The sequence below is a fragment of the Apteryx mantelli genome, chromosome 25 (assembly GCF_036417845.1).
Source record: "Apteryx mantelli isolate bAptMan1 chromosome 25, bAptMan1.hap1, whole genome shotgun sequence".
NCBI classification, from domain to species: domain Eukaryota; kingdom Metazoa; phylum Chordata; class Aves; order Apterygiformes; family Apterygidae; genus Apteryx; species Apteryx mantelli.
Genome location: NC_090002.1, coordinates 3,028,546 through 3,040,071, shown reverse-complemented (window position 1 = coordinate 3,040,071; position 11,526 = coordinate 3,028,546). Strand labels below are relative to the sequence as shown.

Below are 11,526 nucleotides of genomic sequence, written 5' to 3'. Positions count from 1 at the left end.
GGGGCCATGGTGGGCTGCGGTTCGCACGCGTGAGCCGCCCGGCTGCAGCATCGCGCCGTGAGCACGCGAGGGCACCATTGCGGGTCTTGCCTTGCTCCCGCTCCCCCCACCCCTCCCACTCGAGCCAGTCCATAGCCGGAGCATGCGCAGTGCTCAAGCGCCAGGCCGCCGCTGTGGCCGCGCTCCGTTCGCGGCTGGTGCATATGTGGCGGGCAGCGCATGCGCGGCGGCGGGGAGCACCATGGCGGTGAGCAGGGTTGGCGTTTTCGCTTGGCGGAGGTGAGTGAGGGCCAAGGCCGCCTGTAGTCGAGGGTCTGGGGGCCCTGGTGAAGCGAGTGGGTGCCGGCGGGCCATGCCCTGCCCACTGCGGCCATTGGTGCGTGGAGGCAACGGTGTGGGGTGAGGCGTGGCGGGGGCTGGGGCCCGGCTCCACGCCACGCCGGTAGCACAGGGCAGGGTCTGCTGGAGTGCGGGTCTGACTATCCCTGTTCTGTGTGCCGCCTTTAGGGCCCCGGTTCCTCCCCAGCGCAGGCCGGGGCGTGCGCTCGCCCCTGCAGACGCGGCCCGGAGGAGCAGGGAGGCGGGCAGGCCCTGGAGCACGGTTATGGCAGGGTGTCCGCAGGAGGACAGCTCCTGTTGTGGCAGGCATGCCTGAGAGTGCTGGTAAGTCATGAGGAGGTTTAAAACCACTGGACCAAGCAGGTTGAAAGACACTTTGAGTCAGGTACAATTAGTGCAGCCCCAGGTTATTTCCTTGAGAATTGTGGCTAGGCAAGCAAGAAGACAGATAGATGAATGACGCTCCCAGGCACCTGGAGGCCTCCCCCACCCCCAGGCACAGACTGTGGGCGCCAGCTAACGCGGGCACTGACTGACTGAAAGCCCCACTGAGCCCTGCTCCCTCCTGTACAGCTGCCCCAAAGCCATGGGCTTCCCCACTGCAGCAGGTGGTGATGGGACCTCTGTTGCCTCTGACGTCTCCCCAGGCACAGGGGAGCTGCACATATGCTGCACAGGGGTCTGGATGTCTCTAGCAGTGGCACAGCAGCCTGATGTCCCAAAGCCCCAAACAATGCTAAAACCACTTCCAGACCCAGTGCCCACAGCAGTGAGGTGTTCTAATAAATATGGGGGGTGATCTGTGTCTCCCCTTTGACTCAGTCCCACTTTAGAGAAAAGGGAATTTACAGCACTTCTCGGTGAAGAATGTTGACGGTGGGTGCACAGATGACAAACAGACTTTTCTCTCTTTTCTTCTGAGCCACCTCTTAGAAGCCTCTGTGCGTGCAAGAGGATTCTGTTAATGCGGTTGGTCTGGGATAATTGTGCTGTGCAGAGTGCTTAAGGGGAACATTAACATAAAATTGCAGGCTAAGGAATAACCTAAAAAAAATACTTGGCTCTTAGGCCAAGAGCCTAAGAGAACACTGGTGGGCTACAGGAAGCCCCAGTGATGCTACTACAGAAAACAGCATGGCTTTTAGGCACCTCCTCAGAGCAGGAGAAATGACTTACTCCAGCCCATAGGACAATGGGTGCTCTTAATTACCACCTTTAATTACCAAAAGCGTTGTGATAGCAGAAGGGACTAGAGATGATGCGTAGTGGGTTATGGACTACGTGTAAAGTTTCAACATACAGCAATCCCCTCTTAAAATAGAAACAGTTTAGTCTTAGGTAATAGATGAACGTGGCTTTGAGTAACATGTAGAGAAGTGGTTATGTCAGTCACCCAGAAAGCCTTGGAGAAGTGGTCCAAAGATCTGATACCCTCACGGCCTCATCAGTCTTCTTGGTTTGTTTGGCAGGGTAGCCCACTGAAGAGGGGCATCTTGAAGAGAAGCAGCTAGACCTAGTGATCCAGTTGTTCATTTTGGTCATCACCTGTGAGGTCAGCATCCGAGCGTAAGAGGAATCTAGGAGCTGTATCAAAAAGGTAATAGGTTTGAAGCAGAGAGAGGCAAATCAAGTGCTGTTGTTCTTCCGTGTAGCTAAAGACTGAGAGACTTGTCGGTTAAGTGTGTGTATACAAGGGTTTGAGAAAGGATACTGAACAGTAACAATAATACTGAAGCAGAATAAAAATCAGGTTTCATGGAAGATGGCGTAGGTAAGTATTAGGTGATGTGCCTCCCTGTCTATTAACCTAGCCCTAATTGCTGTATGTCATGTTTCCAAACTGTTTACCCTGCAATGTATGATGCAAGGTGCTGTATTAAGACCTTTCCTTTAAGGAAAAGAAAAAAAAAAAAAGAAAAGAACACGGTAAAGAGAAAAAGAACATGCATAAATCTAAGTAGTGTTTCACTGCAAGTAGAATGCAAGTTTATCTCTTTCTAACAGAGGTGGAACCAATGATAGGAAATGCTGACAAAGAGAAAAGCTGGACAAGCAGTTTTTTTGTGATTAATACTGAAGGGACAGGATGAAACAAGGAAGCCAAAATGCAGTTTAGCGGACCCTTGATATCACCAGAAACTGCTACAGAAGGAAGTGTTCTGGCATGGGTAACTAAGGTAACTCTTGATAATGACTGTTAGTTATTTCAGCCTCCCAGAGGCAGCACTGAGGACCAAGTAACACGTTCCATTTTGTTATCATACGTGTATATATAGAAAGGGAAAGATATAATATATATAATAATTTTTAGATTAATTGCCATGGCTGAAGTTGAAGAGATCAGAAAAATGTAAGCAAGCTGAAGTAATGAAATCAAATGGAAGCAACTGAGAGCTGGAACCAACTCCATCACCCAAAAAGGGAAAGCCCATTCCTCCTGGCGAGGAAGGATCGCTGTTAATAGCGGTCGGAATAATAGATCACCAGCATACAATGGAAGGTCTGTACGCATTACAAAAAGTATGCTACGTACATATATTTCTGCGCGTGTGACTTTATGCGTCTATGATGCATCATACTTAAGAGCTACAAGACAGCAAACTATTACCTTAGGGGAATGGTGGTCAGGTGGCCAGAGTTACTGAAGAGACAGAGAGACAGAAGTGTCCGAATTGTAAAGTTAAGAGAGCGCTTTCAGGAAGGCTCAGTTAGCGCAACCCCAGGTTAATTACCTGGCAATGGTACTTGGGGAAACGGGAAGACAGTAGATGGAAGAAAGGTTAAAGCCTTGTGGAGTTAAGGCTCCTTCTCGTCAGTTCCAACTTAGAGCAGTTTTAGGAGGATTTAATTTCCTCCTGTAGTGTTAACATAGCTTTGCTGGTATCAGCAGACTGTGGTGGAAATTACTGGAAAGGAGTCAGGAACGGAACAAGGAACGTGAGGCTGCTTTCACTGAACTGCAGAAGTGGCTGTAAAATCTGCTGCCCTCAAATTCCCAGGACAAGGCAAGCCTTTTTCAGTAATGCTTTCCACATCTGCTGAGTCCATGGGAGCAGCACCGTTAGAAAACAGCGGTAAGGGAAAGTGGGTGCCAGTAGCATCATCCTTACATCCCCTTTGGGGTCAGAACAAAAATTCTCCGGCTGCGAGAAAGACTGTTTAGCAGCAGTCTGGGCTGTAACTGTCTTTGAGACTTTCACCTTTGAGAGGACAGAGGCAATCCAATCTGCTCAATTCCCTCTGAAGTAGCTAATGTCAGGGAAGCGAATAGACAGCAGAGTATCATCTATCCAAGTGGCACAGCAGGCACTAATCTTAACGAGCGGGGCGGGGTGGGGTGGGGGGGGTTACTGTGCAAGTGTTACAAGAAGTGGATCTTCTTGTGCGTGTCTGAACTGACAGAGCACGGTTGTGCCAAAAATGTGGACACAGGAGGCTTCTGAAAGATTAATCTCTAGCGGCTACTTAGTCTAACTTCCCTTTCACAGCAAGCCCGACTGTCGTCATAGCTTCCAAAACAGAGATTGGGGGAAGCGGTATTTGTGGCTTGCGTATTCTCATTTACCTTGCTTGTGTGTGTATTAGATCCGCTTTTGTGCTTATAAACAGCTTTGGATTCTTATGATTCTCTGCAGAGCTTTGAATTTTTTTTTTGTTTTTTTGCTTTGCTTTATACTTTTGTAGGGCGATGGATTTTAATATGCCTCCATCAACAAGCACTGGCTGACAAAGTTGTTATGTCCCAGCGGAGACTCTTAGGCAAGACGGAGGAGTTCAGCTACACAGCCTGCCAGAAGAACGGCGCCCGGGAGGTGTTGCTAGCCTTGAGCTATAGGCGCTGGTGCATATGGCTCGTTCTGTCAGACATGAAGAGGTTTTCTTTGGCTGCAGAAATTTTAGCTTGGCTTTATACCCTATAGTGGTAATATTTTTGTATTTATAAATTGTGTTAATTCTAGGTGTTCAGAACATCGGGGAACAACTGTATGCCACCATGAAGAACTACAGGCTACCGCCCTCAGCTCTTTGTAAGTTATCACGTGTCAAGAGCAGCCAGGAGACTCCAAATGCCGGTGGAAAGGTTCTCTGCCTGGTCCTGACGAGGAGCCTTTGGCCATAGGAGGGTCGGCCGCGTCCTTACCGGACTTGTGAGTAATAAGCCACAATTCACAGACCAGCAAAGGAGGGGGGGGATAGCGACTGGTAGCCCAGTCGCTACGGCATTGCTGTTGCTAGCGAGGCCACAAGGTGGCTCCTTAATGTCATAACAGCAACTTGGGACCCCAGAATAAAAACCGCTACAGTGCTTAAAGGAGGATCTGCGTTTGCCCAGGTTAGGGAACCATCATTAAAGCTTTGGGGGGAGGGAGAAGAGCTCCAAAACGAGACTCTCCCAGTGACCTTGGTGGTTTGATTCATTTGCAGACTAACGTTCTGAGGGCTGGCAACTTGAAGAGGAGCAGCTCAGCCCATTTTGTTGATTTTGGTGATACTGTTTTAGGGAAGTGTGTAAGTACAGAAGGGGTCTGGAAGGATTTTCAAACAAGATGGGAAAGAGCAAGGAAGATTGGAGAGTGGAAAAACTAGGTGCCATGGGTACTGAAGTTGTTAAGGGCTGAGAGAATTTGAGTTTAAGCCTCTGAAAGGAGCTAAGGCGCAAGGAGTAGTAAAATACCGTGACTGAACACAAAGTTCCTCCCCAGTCTGTGCCTGTGCGTGCACCCTCACTCTTGCAGACACAGACACCCTGGAGCTGTAGGGAAACAGGCCAGCAGACCCACAAGTGGGCTTTGGGCGCAGCGGTGTGCAGAGAGCTCTGCGTGTTCGGCAGGTGAGCAGGGATGGAGAATGGCAAGGGCTGTTCCGGGCTGTCTGGATCCACCCAGTTCTGCTCCCTGTCCCTCTGTCCAGCTCTCCATCCTTCTCTTTCTTTCCCCGTGGCTCGGTCTGGTGCCCCATCCCTTTGTTTAGCTACTCTTTTCTCTGCCCACCTGCCCATCCCTCTTGTACGCTCTCCATCCCTCTGTCAATACCTACATCCCTCTGACTGGCTCCCTGTCGCTCTCTCCAGCTCCTCTTCCTCTCCCTATCCCACTACCTGCTTGCTGTCCTTCTGTCTGCCTCCCCATCCTTCTGCCACTCTCATCTGTCTCTCTGTACCTCTCTTTGCCTCTCCAGCCCTCTGTCCTCCTCTCCAGCCTTCTTTTTCTATTTCCGTCCCTCTGTTCAGCTCCCCATCCATCTATTTGCCTCCCTATCCCTCTTTTCTGCTGTTCTATCCCATCTCTCTGTCTGACTTTCCCTCCCTCTTTTTCTCTCTCCACCTTTCTGGCTGGTTCTTCATCCTTCTCTTTCTCTTCCCATCGCTCTGACCGGCTCCCTGTCCCTCTCTTCCAGTCCCCATTCCTCTCTCTGGTTCTCCCCCCTTCTCTTTTGCTGCCTGTCCCTCTGCCTGCCTTCCCTTCCCTCCTTTCCTCTCTTTATTCTTCTGTCCACCTCTGTATCTCTCTTTTTCCCTCTTCTGCTCCCCAGTCCTTTGTGCAGCCCTCCATCCATCTGTCTGGCCCTCTATCCCTCTCTGTCTGTTCCTTTGTCCAGCACCCTTAACCCTGGGGCCAGGTCTCTAGTCTTCTCTTTCTTTCTCCATCCGTCTGCCAAGCTCTTTATCTTCTGTTCTGCTCCCTGTCCCTGTGCCCAGCTGAAAGTCTGTCATTCCTTTGTGTTTTGTCTGGTGTGGCAGGTGCCAAGAGGCAGTTGGCACTCAGCAGAGATGATCAGCAACACCCAGAAGGTCCCATCAATCTGCCTGGTTCAGGTCTTGTGAGACACCTCTGCAGGGACTTTGCGTGCTCGGCAGGCAAGTGGGTTGGAGCGTGGCGAGAGCTTTTCCGGGCTGACTGGATCCGTCCGGTTCCACTCCCTGTTCCTCTGTCCAGCTCGCCATCCTTCTCTTTCTTTCCCTGTCACTCTGTCCAGTGCCAGCAGCGACCAGTGGGTCCCATCAGTCTGCCTGGTTAAAGTCATGTCAGACACCTCTGCAGTGACTCTGCATGTGGAGGGCTGTGGCTGTGCAGTGGGGGAGCAGTAATGGGCCAAAGATGCAGTGGGGGATGTAGCAGGCAGTAAAGAGGCTCCTGGGGAAGGAAGGTGTCACGGAGGCAGAGAGCAGCAGAGGCTGCTCTCAGTGCGGCCGGCAGTTACTGCGTCTTGTCCGCCTGTGCGCAGACAGGGCTGCCGCGTGGTGCAGCTCGAGTTGTGGTCGCGGTGCTGGCGTCGAGCCCGCTTTTCTGTCAGGTCTGCCTTTATGCAAACTGGTGTCTTCCCTACATCAGCCTTGCTCTGCTCCTCTTCCAGGAGCCTGCGCTCAACTCTGCTTTCTGGCACGCTGTCGTGTCATAGGGCTTTCCAGTAGGGTCTGTCTGACTTGGGCCGCTTGTGTTGTCCGCTAGGCAGCCTGAGCGAGTGAAGCAAAATCCTCCTCCTGTCACTGTCCTGGCAAGAGTCAGTTTCCCATTAGCTCAGTCTCTCCAGAGTTTGGAGTTTTTGGAGGCCTTAGTTTTTATCCTGCCTTGGCTGGACAGTGCTTTCTGAGAGTGTCTATCAGTGGCAGTTTCCCTGAGGAGTATCATCTACAGAAGGCTGGAGGTGGCCAGGTGACTGACTGAGCCTGACTGTATGCGAGGGTTGCTGTGACATCCCTGCGATGAAATGGAGCCAGAGAGGGTGAGTGAAGCAGCACAGAGGGTCAGTCATAATTGTGGAAACAATTATGGGCCTGGGACTAGGGAGTAGTTCTAGGAGGGCTGTGCCTCTCAGTAACTGTTCTGGCCACTTTGCAGGTGCTGAAGCATAGTCCGGCAGTCAAAGGAGTGTTGTCACAGCTGGGAGCTCTGTGGAGATCTGCGGCTGGCCATGGAGGATGAGCTCTGACTTGCAGCGTGGACACAGCTAAGTCCTGGGACTGCACTCTATGTGAGCAGGGCTGGGAGGTGGAAGCTGGTTTTGCCCTAGGTGGTTACTGGTGTCGTTGGCTGTGGATGTTTGCACATGGAGCTGAGAGGACCAAAAATATAATTGTCTGTAACACAGATGAATTAGTGCTTGCAGTGTTTCAGGTAGGTTCAGTGGAAGTGCAGCTTAGTACAGTCCAGTGGCATGATTCTTGCACATGCTCACATTTGAACGGTGGCTAAAACCAAGCCTATAAACAGCAACTGTCACATGATTTTGGTGCGTGTCTTCCTGTTCTGCTGCCCTTCTAAATGAAGGGGAAACTTCTTAAACTGTGGGCAAAACCCCATGGCTTCTCTGTACTGTTCTCATGCTCATGGGTGCTTTGGTGTTTCTTGCTTAAAGCTGAGGGTTTGAAGTTTTTCACTTAAGGTTTATTGTTTAGTTTGTTGTTGAGGGTCTGTCACTCAGGGGTTATGGTGTATTGTGGAGGGTCATGACAGGGTTAAACTGGTGGAAAGTTGCAAGTAGCAAGCAACAGGAGCCTCAGACAAACATACCCAAGGACACCAGTGCAGCTGGGAATGATACATCCTGAGAAAGTACAGATAAACTAGCAGAAGCCAGTAGGAACCGAGGTTAAGAGCAAGACAGCTTTTCTAAACAAGTAGCAAGGTACAAGACATGATGGCTGCAATGCGTGATCGGTGTAATGATTGGCTACTTGTGACATAATCTGCATGATGATTGGCTTAGCAAAGTGTATCTGTGAAACCACTGAAGCAGCTAACTTCTTAGTATAAATATGCTTAGAAGCAAACAATAAATGTCTCAAGATGCACCACTTCTTCAGTACATGCCATCATTCGCTACAGTGTATTACTTCATTTTGTGGGGCTCAGTCTTTATCAGTCAGAGTTTACAGTTTGCTCATTTAGCAATCAGGGCGCAGAATTTAAAATCCAACCTCATCCCTAAATTTTAAAGCTTTGGCAACCATTTGGATTCCAAGATTTGCAGTTTGTCACTTAGGGTGCAGGGTTTACAGCTTACTGATAAACAAAAAGGGCTAAATCCTTGGATAATAAACTGTAAGCCCTGAAGCCTAAGCAGCAGGCTGCAAACCCTCCTTTGAGGTTTGTAACCTTCCCCTGTACCCAGCGTTCAGCTCTGTGCGCTGACCTGAGGTCTGGGTTTCATGCGGCGCAGGCCCATCACACCGAGACTGGCGATGCGATGGCTGAGCTGAACACTGTGAAAGTGTCCTGCAGGGCTCTAGTCTGGGGTAGGGCAGAAGCGCAGGCAGGCGAGATCAGGCATTTTCCTCTCAACTCTCAGAGCTGGATCCTATCCCTGAAGGAAAAAGCAGAGGGGGTAGGTTGTTGACTATTCAGAAACCTGCCATGTCAGGGGCAGCAGCAGGAGCTCACCCTTCCCCGACGGATGGATGAACGCTGGTGTGGTCATGACTCTTCAAGTGTCACAGGATAAGGGGAAGCATGGCAGACTCATGCCCAGGTGTTGTTTCTGTTCAGTAAAACAATATGCAATTGCTTTATTCTTTGCACTCATGTCTGTGGTTCCTGCCATCGCTTTGCCTGAAGATGATGCCCAGGGGAGGAGGTTACACATTGTGTGTGGTGCTGGGAGCCGGTCCCCGAGTCCCTCGTACTTTGGCGTCCCTGCGGTTCCCAGGGAACCCAGTGCTGTTCGCAGGGCTGTGGGGAATTTCCCTTGCATTGCCTGGACCTTGGGGCATCATCCTGGGGGCAGCCAGGGCCCCTCCAGGGCTGCGTGAGGTCCCCAGGCTGCTTCCAGATTTGCTTTCAGCACTTCACCATGTCCCTCGTGTGTCTGGGGATGAGGCCTGTGTGCCTGGAGCTGGGAGATAGTTTCTGTGGGGATGGGGGGAGCCTGCAGGCACTGTCCCATCAGCCACTTCGAGCCGTGTGATGTGCCTTATCGCCCCTTTTGTGTGCACCAAGGCCCTTCGTTTGTATTTTGGTTTGCCCCAGAGCCCTGTGTTTGCCCTCTGATGCCCTCAGGAGCCCTCAATTCACATTTTGGGTTGCCCTCAAGCCCCCTGTGTGCCTTTTGGTGTGCCCCAGGGCCCTGTGTTTGCTTTGCAGCACGCCCCAAAGTTCTCCATTTAGCTTTCTCCCCTGTCCCAGAGTTTTCTGGGTGCTTCTTGGCGTGCCCCAGGGCCCTCCCTTTGCCTTTTGGTGCGCCCAGAGTCACTGTTTGCTCTATCATTGCCTTTTTTTACTTCTGTTGCACCCACAGCTCTGGATTTGTTCTCTTGTCCCCTGAATACTCCCCAGAATTCCTCTCTGTACACCCCAGGGGTCTCCCTTCAGCTTTCAGCAACCTGCTGTCAGGAGTGGGGCGTGCCTCTGCTACCCTGGGATCCCCAGCTATCGATGATGGGGCTGATAGCCATTCCCCCTCCCCAGTTCCTGATGGGCTGCAGCTGTGGGCCCTAGGGCTGGGACCAGCCCCAGGTGGGGCTGGGGGGGGGCAGGATGAGCCCCAGGTGGTGCTGATGGCAACAGTGGGTACGCACCGGGGTTGGGGCTGCAGCTGGGGGAAGCCTGCGCTGGGGTTGGTCTGGGACAATGGAGCTGCTGCCGAGCACTGCCCGCTGGGACCGGCACGGTGGCTGCACCGCGGAGGAGGTGAGCAGGGCAACGGCGTCCGCACTCGGGGCTGTGGGTCCCCCACGTGCCAGGGGTCCCGGCGGACGGGAGCGTCCCAGGCAATGCGGCACAACCAGGGCGCACCGGGGCAGTGGGGGCCGGCCAAGGACGTGGTGGGGAAGAGCGGTACACTGGGGCCATGAAGAGTGGGGAGGGAGGGCGTATGCCAGGGTTTTGGTGGTGCGGGGGGGTAGGAAAGGGGTGTGCCGGGGCTGTGCTCGTGCCGGGGGGGGGGGAGGGAGAGAGGAAGGGGGTGCACCGGGGCTGTGTTGGGGTTTATTGTGCGGTCAGAGGAGCTGGGGGGGGGGGCGGTCCTTGGTCAGACCGGGAGCGTGTCGGGGAGGGGGAGGAGGGATCCCAAGACAATCCCTGGGGAGGATTGCGGGGGGGGGGGCAGGGGCAGTGTTGGAACTGACCCGGGGCCGGTCGCGGCGGTGTCGTGGGAGTCCGGGGCCGGTGTTGGGGATCGCGGGGCCGCGCTCCCGGCTATGCAGCGGTATCCGAGTCCCGAGGTCAGGCGGAGGGGGGTAATAGGGGAGGGTCGGAACGGAATCGCCAGAGGGTCAAATCTCACGAAGCGCTGCACGCGCGCACCCCCCCCCCCACACACACACATACAGACGGCATGCCGGGAGCAGTAGTCTTCTGGCACTGGGCTTCCGGGCGGCCATGTTGCTTTGCGCGGCATGCCGGGAGCAGTAGTCTTCCGGCACTGGGCTTCCGGGCGGCCATGTTGCTTTGCGCGGCATGCCGGGAGCAGTAGTCTTCCGTCACTGGGCTTCCGGGCGGCCATGTTGCTTTGCGCGGCATGCCGGGAGCAGTAGTCTTCTGGCACTGGGCTTCCGGGCGGCCATGTTGCTTTGCGCGGCATGCCGGGAGCAGTAGTCTTCTGGCACGGGGCTTCCGGGAGGCTATTTAACCTGCACGGCATGCTGGGAGGTATAGTCTTTTGGCAATGGTTTTCCCGGCGGCCATTTTGCTCTGCAGGGCATGCCGGGAGCAGTAGTCTTCTGGCACTGGGCTTCCGGGCGGCCATTTTAGCCTGCATGGCATGCTGGGAGGCATAGTCTTTTAGCCATGGTTTTCCCGGTGGCCATTTTACTCTGTACGGCATGCCGGGAGGTGTAGTCTTCCCAGCCTGGGCTTCTGGGAGACCATGTTGTGCCTCTCGAGGTGGCAGGAGGTGCAATTCTCTGTCAGCGGGATTCCTAGCAGCCCTCTGCGTTGTGTTCTGTGGCAGGCCAGCAGCTGTAGTTACAGGTGTCTGTGCTTTCTCTGCCCTGCAGCAGTGGCCTGCTGTGTCTGGTCCTTACTGGACATGTGCCACTCACGCGAGAGTCCCCATAGGTCATCGGGGACAGTGGAATTTCCCAGTTTTTCCCTCGTACAGGTCAGGAAGTGTTTTCCATCTCTGGTGTGACCAGGCAGGGTTGGCCCCAGGGCCTGGGGCTGTCCTCTCAGCAATGGGGAGGGCAAGGAGAGTGTGGAGGGGCTGTGTGGACTCTTGGTAGTCATAGCTTTGCTCAGAACTGAGGCTAGT

At 53.3% G+C, this 11,526-nt stretch overlaps 1 long non-coding RNA gene across 2 annotated transcripts; it reads right to left on the bottom strand.

Moving 5' to 3' along the window:
• Positions 1 to 1,536: 1,536 nt before the first annotated feature.
• On the bottom strand, positions 1,537 to 10,443 carry LOC106492719 (uncharacterized). Of its 2 annotated transcripts, XR_010886320.1 has the most exons (4): positions 10,403 to 10,443; positions 8,721 to 8,817; positions 8,473 to 8,643; positions 1,537 to 1,923 (listed from the first exon to the last, which is right to left on the bottom strand). It is a non-coding gene; the product is annotated as an uncharacterized lncRNA (long non-coding RNA). The 2 variants fall into 2 exon arrangements; XR_010886321.1 differs by lacking the exon at positions 8,473 to 8,643.
• Positions 10,444 to 11,526: the final 1,083 nt, after the last annotated feature.